General features: G+C 39.8%; 1 non-coding gene across 1 annotated transcript; it reads right to left on the minus strand.

Annotated features, from left to right (window-relative positions):
- Positions 1–14,528: 14,528 nt before the first annotated feature.
- LOC131149980 (small nucleolar RNA R71) lies at positions 14,529–14,635 on the minus strand. Its single transcript, XR_009135368.1, has one exon. It is a non-coding gene; the product is annotated as a small nucleolar RNA R71 (small nucleolar RNA).
- Between the last annotated feature and the right edge of the window lie 611 nt (positions 14,636–15,246).

Raw genomic sequence — 15,246 nt, forward strand, 5'->3', positions numbered from 1 at the left:
CAATAGAGTACTATGGTTTTCCTAGAATCGTCTCCCCGGGAAAATTACATAAACCACCTCGAAATTCTACCCCCAAACTGCAGAAAAAAACCTTAAACTCTCTTCCTAATTCCCCATATAAACTTCACCAATACCTTGTTCAACTCTTCTTAAGGTTCCTTTCCTAAATTCTGGTATTGTTTTCCATTGTACTCTAGAATCTACAGAACCTAGAAACCTAGGCTCTCATACCAAAACTATAACGACCCAAAAATTACACCATTTTTTTAAAAATAAAAACACATAAACTACTTTGATATCCCTGCTATAGCCTCAAAGGCCTCAGATGGGCACTAAGGTATTCCTGTACTTAATAGACATACCTATGCAGTGGAAAACATAAGTTATACAACCATATATATACATACAATATCAGAATCCAGAGTTATCAAACCATAGTTACATTTTTACATCTCTCACCAGTACCATCTATCCCAAAACACAACGCTCTATATACACTTACCCTATAGGCAGGGCAATCGAGAGGTCACTCTATCTGCGAGCCAGATCTGCTCGCCTAGCTGGCTCACCTGAAAAATGTTAAAGTAATGGGATGAGACGACGCTCAGTAAGTGGAAATATGCTATTACTAGTGCATGGCGACCAATCTACATAACTATTATAATAACATCTGAAACTGTATAAAATGGTAAATCTATACAAAGTATACAATACATTCATCTTAGTTTAAAGTATAACTGTATCATCTGATTTTTTACTTTTCATACTTCTAATATCATACTATATTTATCAAACATTGTAAATCTGTATACATATACGTAACTATGTTTTTCCCTGAAAATTTGGATGTCATGATTTGACCACTTATGACAAGGTTGTACGACCCATAGGCAGGACTTAACTGTGGTTGGCTCACCAGGTAAGTCACTGTACTCTACCCTTCCTCAGTCCGGCCAAATTGTATCCTATCCTAAGCACGAAACTGGACTGCTATCTCGTCAAACTGGGCCCCCTCAAACCAGAAACTAAGGAGCTGTATCCACTCTGGGTGCAGTTGATGGTACCCACACACTATTTGAGATATGTGGTTGCACTTTATTTTGTAAATAGCAACAGTACCGTGCTCTGATAACTATATTTGTCTGTAATATTTTCTCAGGTATCTGATACTGTGTGTGCGTGTCTATATATATATATATATACACTGCTATAATTACCTTACTATTTTCATCATGTTTTCAAAATAACCATAACACCATAGTTCTGTATTGGAAATACTGTATATCTGAATAACATAACTATAGCATCTGATTGCTATAATTGTATATCTGACTGTATAATTTGTCTGTAAAATCTGTATAATCTGAGTGTTATGGTATTAGGAAACATGGCATTCTATAATTACTGTAATATACCGATCTAAATAAAAATTGTAATATACTGATCTGAATAAAAACTGTAATATACTGATCTAAATAAAAACTCCAATACTCGTTTGATAAATATCTATCTACATCTGTATATACTGTAAATCATGATATATGCTGAGAAAAACTATATAAATTCTATATCAAGTAAACATCCACTCAGGCCACACAATTATTAAAACTCATAATCTGTAAAACTGGATAATAAACTGGTATAAATATAAATATACATAAAATTTTTGATATCTTTGCTAAAATTTTCTAGCATAGCATATTTCCCTTACCTAATTTTTGAAAAACCCCTTTTTCTGTATCTAGTCCCACACCCGCAGGGTTCCCCACTCAATACCCTAGAAACAACATCTCCTAGAGTAAAACATTGGTATTTCTCCATGTTCTACATTTGTTATAACTATGGGAAAGGAAAATACTAAATAAAATGCTTTACCCTCAAATTGGGATGAAATTCAAATCAGCCCTACCAACGATCCGCTCCAGCAGACTTGAAGAGAACTTTCCCAGGAGCATCATGGTGACCTCAGATCATCGATCCGGTAAAAAACGGGCTGGAATCAAAGAAAGAAGGAGAGAGGGGCGTTTTAGAGAGAGAGAATGGTTTTCTTGCGCCAAATTTCTGTGAAAAATCCGATTTTAAGAGTACTTATAGACCCAGATTCGTCGACGAGACACATCATCTCGTCAACAAGTCCCTGAAGAAAGTTTGTCGATGAACATAAACCCCTCGTCGACGAATTTTAGACTGCTAAAACCCCCTCTTGGTATCTTCTCATCAATGAGTCGGGTCCTCGTCGATGAGACCCTCATGTACTCTTGTCGACGAACACAAGGGATTCGTCGATGAGGCCCTGATTAAGTTCCTGGGTTATTACACTAAGCTCCTTAATCAAAATTGAGTCATCACTCTGGCCTAAAGCACTAATGATAATAAATGCATATTCCACTAAGTGCTTATTAAAATAGATCCATCAGAATCAAGTTAGGGGGTATCCACTAAAGGAATCAGGTTTCTTATCTAGTTAAATCTAAATATTTCCCTTGTGCTTAAATTGTAACAAATCCCTAGTCTTGGTTTATCTCCTCTATAGGAAATCCTTACCAAACCAAGATCATATTTGGTAAGGTCCATTCTACTCACTAGCCAGTATCCTTGTTCCAAATCATTATCATATCTAAACAATACATTCCAATCACCAAAAAGAGTCGGTTACCAGTTATTCACATCCTCTATAAATGCTCTTTACCAAAATTTTGACGACCTGCTTAATTTCTACATTTTTTTTCCTTTAAAATCAACAGCATAATCTCAGCAGATCATAATCTTCCTGAACCCGTGGGTACCAGGGATATATCATAACACAAAACGGAAGCCTAAGTAGCAGGAAACATACAATCATAATATTATAAATGCGGAAACATCCTTCACAATACTATAAATACCAGAGTCACTATATCCACTATATTTCCATATATACATCCCAAAAATAAGATCTAGGGAAATTTCCCACAAAATCTAACTGTCCCTACAAAAACTTACCCTTCAAAAAGGGTAGACAACAGCTCTAGATCTGCGGGGCTTTTCCCGCTCTCCTATCTGGGGCTCTTGAAAAGTTTATAAAATTTAGAGGTGAGACACCTCTTAGTAAGAGAAATAAACTAATACTAGTGTGTGGTAACATGAGTTTTTCATGTTATACATACACCATACAGAACACATTCAGTAAACTGTTTGTCAAATCTGGGAAACATATATATATATATATATATATTTATATATCATCAAAACATGGCAGAATATACTGCATTTTTATAAACATATCTCATCTCATATCATAATAATACAAAAACATTCCTGGTAGGTTAGCTGATTGTTGCCATGTATTACCCCCACATGATTGGGTTGTGTGGCCCAAAGGCGGGACCTGACAATGGTTGGCCGACCACTGCCAAGTCAAAAGTATAGTCTGTAAATCCGATGGGTCTGCCTAACCTGGTCCGTACACCAGAGGCGATCACACACTACTTAAAAAAAACCACATCGACCATCCAATCTCACACTACTCCGTACAGCGGCGTTAACACAGATATCATGATCATGAAGACCATGGACACATAGCAACAGTATCATGCAAGTGCTAGCCTAGACCAAGCCAACCATGTTCTGATATCATATAACATATACTGAAACTATGATATATAGATATCTCATATCGTTAATTATCAAATCAATCATATCATTTTGCATATAAATGTATGTCATGAAAATCATCGGCTCGTACGCCGGTATTTCACATTTTATCATAGCTCGACCCGTACGCCGGCAAATCATAGCACAACCCATACGCTGACAAATTACATCCATAGCTCGGCCCGTACGCCAAAAAATCACATCCATAGCACAGCCCGTACGCTGGCAAATAACATCAATAGCACGACCCGTACACTGGCAAAATATAACCATAGCCCAGCTCGTACGCTGACAAATCATACACATAGCATGGCCCGTACGCCGACAAAATATGTAAAAATCTCAGCCCGTACGCCGATTTTTCATTATAAAATTCCGTATCAATAACATATTCCCAGAAAACAGTATTTCATAATAATTTCTACTTATGCCACACTAACAGGTTTTTCATATATTCAACATACCATCATTTTAACAGTATTTTCCTAAATATAAATCATATATAAATATATTCATTTCCATGAAACCAAATGCCATAATAATATACATACATTTTTATAAAAGAACTAGCTTAGTTTATCCCCTTACCTGATTCCTGAAAAGCTCCTAAGAAAACTGCCCCGTACTCGCAGGGTTTTCAACTCAACACCCTGGAAACAATATTTCCCAGAACTAAAGTTTAGTATTTCTAAGTGTATAACACTTTCTTCAATTGTTAAAAATCTAAATATTGAGTAGAAACCCTTACCCTGGATTTGGGATGGTTTCCACCTTACTTTCACCAACGATCCGCTCCGGCAGATTTGGTGAGAACTTCCCCAAGAGCATCGTGGTGGCTTCGGATTGTCGATTCGGCGTAAATCTGGCCCGAAATTGAAGAGAGAGAGAGAGAGAGAGAGAGAGAAAACCAAAGGGGAGAGAGAGAGAGAAGAGAGGTTGCTTACTAATGAAGTTAAAAATCTGGATTTTTATATTTATAGAACTAGATTCGTCGATGATCCACGTCATTCGTCAACGAATCCTTCATTAATTTTGTCGAAAAAATTCAGTCTTCGTCGATGAAATTCAGTCAGCTCAAACCTTTCTCAGTATTTCTTCGTCGATGAAATTCAGTCTTCGTCGACGAATTCTCTTAAACCTTCATCGATGAATCCCCTGTATTCATCGACGAAGTCGACTGCCTCCTTCTGTTCCTGATTTCCATTTCCCTTTCTTTTATTATTTTAATATAATTATTCTTCGGGTCGTTACATTCTCCCCTCCTTATAAAATTTCGTCCTCAAAATTTACTATTCACATAACTCGTCAACCCTTAACAAGAAAAGGGTCTACTTATTTTATTACTTACCCTCTCTTATGGCGGAGGAATACCATGGTTACATTTCGAGTCTTGGGAGATTACATATACAAAAGAAAAAATTCTCCCAAAACTAAAATACTACACTAATTAAACTATTACATGTACCTACAAAAGAAATACTACCTAACTACTTACATTTACCCAATCAAACTTCTTGGAATAAATGCGGATGCCTCTGTTTCGTCTGCTCCTCGGACTCCCAAGAAGCCTCTTCAACGGTATGATTTCTCCACAACACTTTCACTTGAGGAATCTTCTTGGTACGTAACTCCTGTACTTTCCAATTCAGAATCTGTACTGGTACCTCCTCATACACTAGTGAACCACTAAGCTCCAATTCATTATAACTGATGATATAAGAAGGATCTGGGACGTATCTTCTCAACATAGCAACATGGAATACATTGTGGATCCTGGACAACACAGGTGGCAAAGCTAGCCTGTAGGCTACCAGCCCCACTTTATCTAGAATCTCAAATAGACCGATAAACCTAGGACTAAGTTTACCCTTCTTCCCAAATCGCATCACTCCTTTCATCGGAGTTATCTTCAAAAAACACATGATTACCCACATCAAATTCCAGATTTCTGTGGCGATTTTCAGTGTAACTTTTCTGTCGGCTTTGAGCTGCACTGATCCTGTCTCTGATAAGCAGAACCTTATCACGTGCTTGCTGCACAAGCTCTGGCCCCACTACTTTCCGCTTACTCATTTCATCCCAAAATAAAGGAGAACGACATCTCCTTCTGTATAGAGCCTCAAACGGTGCCATGACAATGTTGGATTGGTAACTGTTATTATACGCGAACTCTACCAGCGACATGAACTGAGTCCAACTACCCCCAAAGTCTAATACACATGCTCGGAGCAGATCTTCTAGTATATGTATCATCCTCTCAGTCTGCCCGTCTGACTGAGGATGGAATGCCATGCTGAAAAATAACTGAGACCCCAGAGCTTCCTACAAGCTCCTCCAAAAATGTGATGTAAAATGTGGGTCCCAATCTGACACAATCAATACTGGCACCCCATGAGAACGAACTATTTCCTAAATGTAAATATCTGCTAAACGGCTGAGGGAATAGCTGATCTTGATAGGAAGAAAGTGGGCGGTCTTAGTCAAATGGTCAACAACCACCCAGATGGCATTCTGGCCATGTAATGTCGTCGGCAGTCTTGACACGAAGTTCATGGATATGTGATCCCACTTCCACTCTGGGATAAATAACGGCTGCAACTGCCTTGCCGGCCTCTGGTGCTCAGCCTTTACCTGCTGGCACGTCAAACAATGCTGCATAAACTCTGCTATCTCCCTCTTCATGCCACTCCACTATAAATAATCGCGTAGATCCCTATACATTTTCGTACTACCAGGATGAACAGTGTATAAAGATCTATATGCCTCCTCTTAAATCGTCCTCCTGATGCTGTCATCTACTGGCACACACAATCTGGTGCGAAATCTCAAAGTCCCATAATCATAGATACTGAATTCCTCTCCCTGACCATCATGTATTCTGAAAACACCTCCACTAACTCTGGATCATCTCTCCGAGCAACTTTAATCTTTTCATGTAATGTGGGTTGTACAACCAAACTGGCAATAAGCGCCTGAGGATCATCCTCCACTAATTCCACACCAAGTCTTTCTAAGTCCATCTGAATCGGATGCTGAATTACCACTGCTAGTTGTGCTGTGTCACCTGATTTACGGCTCAAAGCATCAGCCACCACATTTGCTTTACCTGGGTGGTAACTGATGGTACAGTCATAATCCTTGATAAGTTCCAACCACTTCCTCTGCCACATGTTCAGCTCTTTCAGTGTAAAGAAGTACTTTAGGCTCTTATGATAAGAGAATATCTCACACCTCTCACCATACAAATAATGTCTCCAGATCTTCAGTGTGTGTACCACTGCAGCCAATTCCAAATTGTGAGTAGGGTAGTTCTTTTCATTTTCTTTCAACTGCCTGGACGCATATGCTATTACCCTACCATGCTGCATCAACACACAACCAAGCCCTTTCAAAGACGCATCACTGTAAATAACATAACCATCACCTCCTGATGGAATCATCAAAATTGGTGCAGTGACAAGCTGCTGCTTTAATTCCTGGATGCTTTGCTCGCATTCTTCATCCCACACAAATTTGGAATTTTTCCTAGTTAACCGTGTGAGAGGACCTGACAAAGCTGAATACCCCTCAACAAAACGATGGTAATAACCTACCAGTCCTAATAAGCTCTTGACTTCCTGCACATTTCTCGGCCTAGACCAATTTACCACCACATCGATCTTGCTGGGATCCACTGAAATACCGTCCCTTGAGATCACGTGGCCTAAAAATGCTACCTTCTCAAGCCAGAACTCACACTTGCTAAATTTAGCATAAAGCTTCTCCTTTTTGAGAGTCTACAATACCTGCCTCAAATGGATCTCATGCTCCTCGAAACTCTTTGAGTACACCAGTATATCATCAATGAAAACTACTACAAACTGGTCTAGATACTGGTGAAAAACTCTGTTCATCAAGTCCATGAACACAGTCGGGGCATTCATCAAACCAAATGGCATAACGAGAAATTCATAGTGCCCGTACCTAGTCCTGAAGGTTGTGTTTGTGACGTTCTTCCCTTTTACTCTCACTTGATGATACCCGGATCTGAGGTCAATCTTGGAATATACCCGTGTACCCTGGAGCTGATCAAATAAGTCGTCTATAAGGGGTAGAGGATATTTATTCTTAATAATAACTTTATTTATCTCCCTGTAGTCAATGCACATCCTCATGGACCCGTCTTTCTTCTTTACGAACAACAATGGAGCTCCCCATGGCGATACACTGGGTCATATAAATCCCTTGTTCAATAAATCCTGCAACTGTTCCTTTAATTCTCTTAATTCAGCTGGAGCCATACGATACGGAACCTTAGAGATCGGCGTGGTCCCTAGAGGTAAATCTATAGGAAAATCTACCTCGCGTACAAGAGGCAACCCTAGTAGCTCCTCTGGAAAAACATTTAGATATTCTTGTACTACTGGGGTACTTTCAATCTTCATTTCATTTGAAGATGCTTCTTTGATAAATTTTATAAACCCCTGACCTCCATCCAAGAGTAATCTGCTCGCCTGCACGGCGGATACCAGCTGTGTTGGAGCACGCACCTGTGAGCCAACTAATTTGAATTCCTGCTCTCCGTGAGGTCTAAAAATTACTTCTTTCTGGAAACAATCAATGCTAGCGTGATTGGCAACCAACCAATCCATGCCCAGTATTATATCGAACCCACACATATCAAACTCAATAAGATCTGCTGGTAGTACTTTCCCTTGAATTTCTATTGGATAGCCTCTAAGTACCTTCTGACATCTGATTACTGATCCTGCTGGTGTAGCTATCGACAACGCTATATCTAATGACTGGGTCTCACTCTCAGATAATTTGACATAAGATGCAAAAATGAAAGAATGAGTAGCACCCGAGTCAAAAACAACAATAACTGCATATGATGAAACAGTAAATGTACCTGTCACCACATCAGTAGCAGCCTTCGCATCTCCTCGTGTTAGAGTGTATACTCGTGCTAGGGCCACATTCCTCTACTGGCCACCACAAGGCGCCTGGTATCCTCCCCGAGCTGCCTGATGTCCTCCCTGATAAGGCCTAGGAGTTGGAACTGCATCTGATGGGGTAGGGCAGTCTCGCACTATGTGCCCCAATCTACTGCAGCGATAGTACACCACACCACCATCTTGACACTCCCCCTAGTGCCTCCTACCATAGGTCTGACAGACTGGAGGACCCTGCTCCATCTAGACCTCGCGTCCTCCTGTCTCCTGCCTTTGTCCTTTGCTATGATTTCCCCTTCCCCACTGACCCGGTCTATGACCCTGTTAGTAACTAGTAGATGCAGATCTCTTTCTCTGTCCCTGCTCCTCTGCATCGAGACGCTCACCAATCTCCGCCAAGGTTGCCCTGTCAACCAACTCAGTAAAGTCTTGGATCCGCAGCACCACCACCTGCTTAAATATACTCTGCCTCAAACCTCTCTCAAACTTCCTCGCCTTCTTCACTTCATCGAAACAATATATGGGGTGAAACGAGAGAGCTCAATGAAATGTGCTGCATACTGCTGGATGGATAGCTATCCCTGCTTCAGACTCAGGAACTCTTCTACCTTAATCTCCCTGACAGTAGTTGGAAAATATCTATCGAAGAACAATTCTTTAAACCGGTCCCATGTCATGACTATAAGAGTCACCCTCTGCTGCTCCAGCAGTCTCACTGCAGTCCACCACCTCTCGGCCTCTCCTGTCAGTCAATAGGTGGCAAAGAGGACTTTTTGTTCTTCGGTACACTATAATACTGCAAAAACTTTTTTAGCGGCAGCAGGATCAACTCCCCCTGAGAACGCCGGAGGATTCATCTTCGTAAATTTATCTATAGTGCACCCATGGCCTGCAGATGGACCACTCTGCTCCCTCGAGCTCCTGGAAATCTCAGCCATAACCTGCTGAGCCACGCTACATAATACTGTGTCAGAGTCGGTCCCAGCTGCACTCGAAGGCCCTACTCCATCACTGCCACTTGCATGGGCACTATTTCCTCCTGGATCCATCCGAAAAAATAATAGTTGCAACTCAGTAATCCTATCCTCATAATTTACCCACCTATCCTCACCACTTATCTTAACATTTCTAACTCATTCCTAATCCCTAGTCCTACATTCTAGGAACACAACTCAAAAATAGTTTACTATGGTTTTCCTGAAATTGTCACCCCAGGAAAAACATAGAAACTACCACGGAAGTCCTGCCTCTAGATTGTAGAACAAAACCTTAAATCATTTCCTAAACTCTGGTATTGTTTCCGCTGCATTCTAAAGTCTATAGAACCTAACAACCTAGGCTCTGATACCAAACTGTGATAACCTGCTTAATTTCCATATTTTTTTTTCCTGTAAAATCAACAACATAAATCTCAGTAGATCATAATTTACCTGGACCCATGGGTACCAAGGATACATCAGAACACAAAACGGAAACCTAAGCAGCAGGAAACATACAATCATAATATTATAAATGCGGAAACATCCTTCACATTACTATAAATACCAAAGTCACTATATCCAATGTATTTCCATATATACATCTCAAAAATAAGATTTAGGGACATTTCCCACAAAATCCAACTGTCCCTACAAAAACTTACCCTTCAAAAAAGGCAGACAACAGCTATAGATCAGCAGGGCTTTTCCCACTCTCCTATCTGGGCTCTTGAAAAGTTTATAAAATTTAGGGGTGAGACACCTCTCAGTAAGGGAAATAAACTAATACTAGTGTGTGGAAACATGAGTTTTTCGTGTTATACATACACCATACAGAACATATTCAGTAAACTATTTGTCAAATATGGGAAACATATATATATATATATATATATATCATCAAAACATGGCAAAATATACTACAATTTTATAAACATATCTCATCTCATAACATAATAATACAAAAACATTCCTGGTAGGCTAGTTGGCTGTTATCATATATTACCCCCACATGACTGGGTTGTGTGGCCCGAAGGCGGGACCTGACAATGGTTGGCCGACCACTGCCAAGTCAAAAGTACAGTTTGTAAGTCCAATGGGTCTGCCTGACTTGGTTCGTACACCAAGGGCGATCACACACTTCTTAAAAAAAACCACATCAACCATCCAATCTCACACTACTCCATACAACGGCGTTAACACAGATATCATGATCACGAAGACCATGGACACATAGCAACGGTACTGTGCAAGTGCTAGTCTAGACCAAGCCAACCAGGTTCCGATATCATATAACATATACTGAAACTGTGATACATGGATATCTCATATCGTTAATTATCAAATCAATTATATCATTTTGCATATATATATGTATGTCATGAAAATCATTGTCCCATACGCTGGTATTTCACATTTTATCATAGCTTGGCCCGTATGCCGGCAAATCATAGCACAGCCCGTACTCTGGTAAATCACATCCATAGCTCGGCCCGTATGCTGGCAAATCACATTCATAGCACAACCCGTACGCTGGCAAATTACATAAATAGCACGGCCCGTACGCCGGCAAAATATGTAAAAATCTCAACCCATACGCCGATTTTTCATTATAAAAGTCCGTATCAATAACACATTCCTAGAAAACAGTATTTCATAATAATTTCTACTCATGCCACCCTAACAAGTTTTTCATATATTCAACATACCATCATTTTAACAGTATTTTCCTAAATATAAATCATATATAAATATATTCATTTCCATGAAACCAAATGCCATAATAATATACATACATTTTCATAAAAGAACTAGCTTAGTTTATCCCCTTACCTGATTCCTGAAAAACTCCTAAGAAAACTACCTCGCACTCGCAGGGTTCTCAACCCAACACCCTGGAAACAATATTCCTCAAAACTAAAGTTTAATATTTCTAAGTGTATAACACTTTCCTCAACTGTAAAAAATCCAAATATTGAGTAGAAAGCCTTACCCTGGATTTGGGATGGTTTCCACCTTACTTTCACCAACGATCCGCTCCGGCAAATTTGGTGAGAACTTCCCCAAGAGCGTCGTGGTGGCTTCGGATTGTCGATTCGGCATAAATCTTGCCCGAAATCGAAGAGAGAGAGAGGGAAAACTTAAGGGGAGAGAGAGAGAGAAGAGAGGTTGCTTACTAATGAAGTTAAAAATCAAAATTTTTATATTTATAGAACTAGATTTGTCGACGAGCGACGTCATTCGTTGACAAATCTTTCATTAATTTCATCAACAAAATTCAGTCATCATCGACGAAATTCGGTCGGCTCAAACATCTCTCGGTATTTCTTCGTCGATGAATCCCTGATGATTTCCCCTCGGTTATTCCTTCCAAAGTGCAATGTCGTCAACTACCTCCTTCTGTTCCTGATTTCCATTTCCCTTTCTTTTATTATTTTAATATCATTATTCTTCAGGTCGTTACAAGGCGAATTGCGGTTAGGTCCAGCCTTTGGACCGCACAATCCGGTCATGGGGGGAAGTATAACGATGTGAATATCCTCAGGGTTGTCATGAATTACAGACAAAATGTGTATTTGTTACTGGCAGACACTCACGAGCTAATTTATGAAATGAAAAAGAGAAATGAAAGAGTGTAAGCTTAATTGCATAAATAATTAGGGCAAAGTAAAACTCTCCGCCTAAGGGCTTACTAACGAGTCCCTAAAATATATGATTTCAGACCCTCATTTACCAATGTTTATCCTTATTTTATTGTATATTTACCCAGAGTTATCATTATTCAGAGCTATGCGAGGTTTGTTTTTCTTTTTAGGAAAAACTATGCAAAACCATGGAATTAAGCATTACGAGAAGCCAAGGAGAATTTGGAGGACTCAAAGCTCGAATTGGACAAAAAGATGATGCTAGACCATATGGTACAACCAGCAAATCATAGGGGCGACTTGGTTTTCCATTGCAAACTCCAAGGTTCAGATTGAGATTAGAATGCTACAAGGTTTGACCAAGTGCTCGACGAAGTGACCCACTGGGGCGACTATGTCGAGATGATGAGATAGAATTGAAATTCAGAAGTACCGAGAGTCTCAATGAAGTGTTTGACCAAGAGACCTTTAGGGGTGATTATGTCAAGATACTGAGATTTCCTAAAGAACGAAATACTGCAAGTCTTGACCATCAACTCAACCATCAAGACCCTGAAGTGCGACGAACTCAAAGGTATTAGAGATTCGAATCCATGACTTCCCATGAGTATTAACCATGGTGCGCGCGAGAATAATGAAGGAGCAACTTGGTCGATAGCGACAATCTTCTACTTGAGATTTGCTGCAAACCTTCCTAAATTGCAAAAAAAACTTTGTAAACCCTAGAGCCTATAAATATTTGCTACGAACACGACCTCTGGGTTCCTCTTTGGCCTCTCTTAGGTTAGTGACACCCTTAAGATGCCATTGAGATCCAAGATAGACTAGGAGTAGCATAGTTTTCAATTCTTGTTTTGGTGTGTGCATGAAGTGCTCGTAGGCTTGTGACAACTGGCGGCATTCGTGTGCTATCTGTGTATATTATATGATCACTCCATTTGTAATTCCTGACGTTAGTGACAGACATTCTGAATAATAAAGGGATCAACTTTTTACTCTTTCTTTCATTTACATGCTTTTGTTCACTGCTTTCCATTTACTTGTTGTGTGTTTGATGAAGGATTTTCGATAAGGATAAGCACTTCTATGTATCAGTCAAAGGGAAATAGTCGGCTAGACAAGGTATACTCTGGTTCCCGACCGTGCTTCGGACGGTTGGTGCACCTTTGCTACCTTGTGCCTTCGATCACCCCTCTCCCGCTTTGGCCCGCTCGGGTTAGTACTTCTATGAAGTCTAGATAAATGTAGATAGAGGCATGGTATCCACCGTCTGATTCAGACCACAATATTGCTTTGTAGGAGTAGGGTAACTCTTGAATTCACTTGCTTTCCCCTAGTGTAGATTTACTTACTTTCGTTTAATCACTTTCCATTAGTTAGAAACATCCACCATTGCAAAACATCACCTTTTAATTCTTTTTCGTAACATGGCCATAATAAACTAACTTGGAAGTGGTTTACTAATTGCACTTCAAATCCCAGTGGATTGATACCCGACTTACTCACTTTCTATTGAATTTGGGATAGTTAGGTTTATAAATATAATTTTTTGTAGTTAAGGACCCAAGCCTTGGTGAGCCTACCAAATTTTGGTATTGTTGCTGAGGACTTGGCTACGGTTATAAGCCAACTTCCACTTTAGAGTATTATTGCCTTGTTCTTTTGATTTGCACTCCTTTTGTTTTCACTTTCTTACTTAATTTCTATTTTCTTTATTTTTTTTTGTTTTCTATTTTTGAAGTCTGAATCTGTGTACTTATACATGTGTATGTTTGGTCTGCGTTCTTTGGAAACTAAGATAATTCACATAGATCTTGAGATTGAAAAATCTCGTAGGTCCCTTAGGAAACCTATCTCTAATTCGAAGAAAGCTGAGTCGTCTAAACTAAAAGCAATGGCTGAAGATAACCCACCGATTCCCGCAGAAAAAATCTTGGAATCCGATGCTCCTCACCTACCTATGGTGGGAGAGCAACACCTGCGGTCTCTTACGGACTACTTTGTACCTAATGCATACACATTGCCATCGAGCATCTAGTTCTCGAATGTTTAGGCAGCCCAATTTGAGATTAAGACTTCAATCATCTCAATGCTACCCAACTTTCTTGTTAATTCTACTAAAAATTCTTATTAGCATCTGAATGAGTTCTTGGAAATATGTTCCACCATCTGCATCCCTAATTTTAGTGATGATTCTCTCCATCTTAGGCTTTTCCTATTCTCTTTTAAAGATAAAGCCAAATATTGGCTGACGTCCTTAGAATTGAACTCGGTGACCAACTGGGGCACCATGCAACATGAATTTCTTAAAAAGTACTTCTCAATCAGGAAAACTAATCAGCTTCAGAGAGCTATCACAAGTTTCTCACAAATGGATGGGGAACTTTTTTTTTGAGACTTGGGAGCGCTTTAAGGAGCTTCTTCGTAAATGCCAACATCACCAGGTCCTTAAATGGCAATTAGTCCAAAATTTCTTCGAAGAGTTGGCTGAGAGAGATAGGTCTATGGTTGATTCGTCGTGTGGAGGTACCTTCCTCACTAAGCATGAGAATGAGGTTTGGATTCTCTTCAAAAATTTGGCAAAAAATTCTCAGCAACACATGACTGCCACTCATAGACTACCTAATCCATCAAATTCCAAACCAAAAGGAGTTTATGAGTTGGCTACTAGCCAAGACCTAGCCCCGACCTTGCATACCATATCTAAAAAGTTAGATCAATGCATGTCCTTAGGATCGCAGAAAACAGTGTGTGTAGAGGTTTGTGCAATCTGCTCCAATCCTTCTCATATATGTTACAATTGCCCTTATGCACATTCCCAGCCTGAGCTTGTGTATGAGGAAATAAAGGCCACTCACAATTGGTACGATAAGTCGTCTAATGACCCTTATTCGAATACCTACAATCCTAGGTGGAAACAACATCCTAACCTCTCCTGCAGGCACAAGCTCCGGGTTTTCAAAGCCAAAGACCTCAACAAATCCCTAATTATGTGCCACCACACCTATATCAAAAATTCCAAAACCATTCGGACTTAGCCCCTAGACCTTTAACCAT

The sequence above is a fragment of the Malania oleifera genome, chromosome 2 (genome assembly GCF_029873635.1).
Source record: "Malania oleifera isolate guangnan ecotype guangnan chromosome 2, ASM2987363v1, whole genome shotgun sequence".
In the NCBI taxonomy this organism is placed as follows: Eukaryota; Viridiplantae; Streptophyta; class Magnoliopsida; order Santalales; family Ximeniaceae; genus Malania; species Malania oleifera.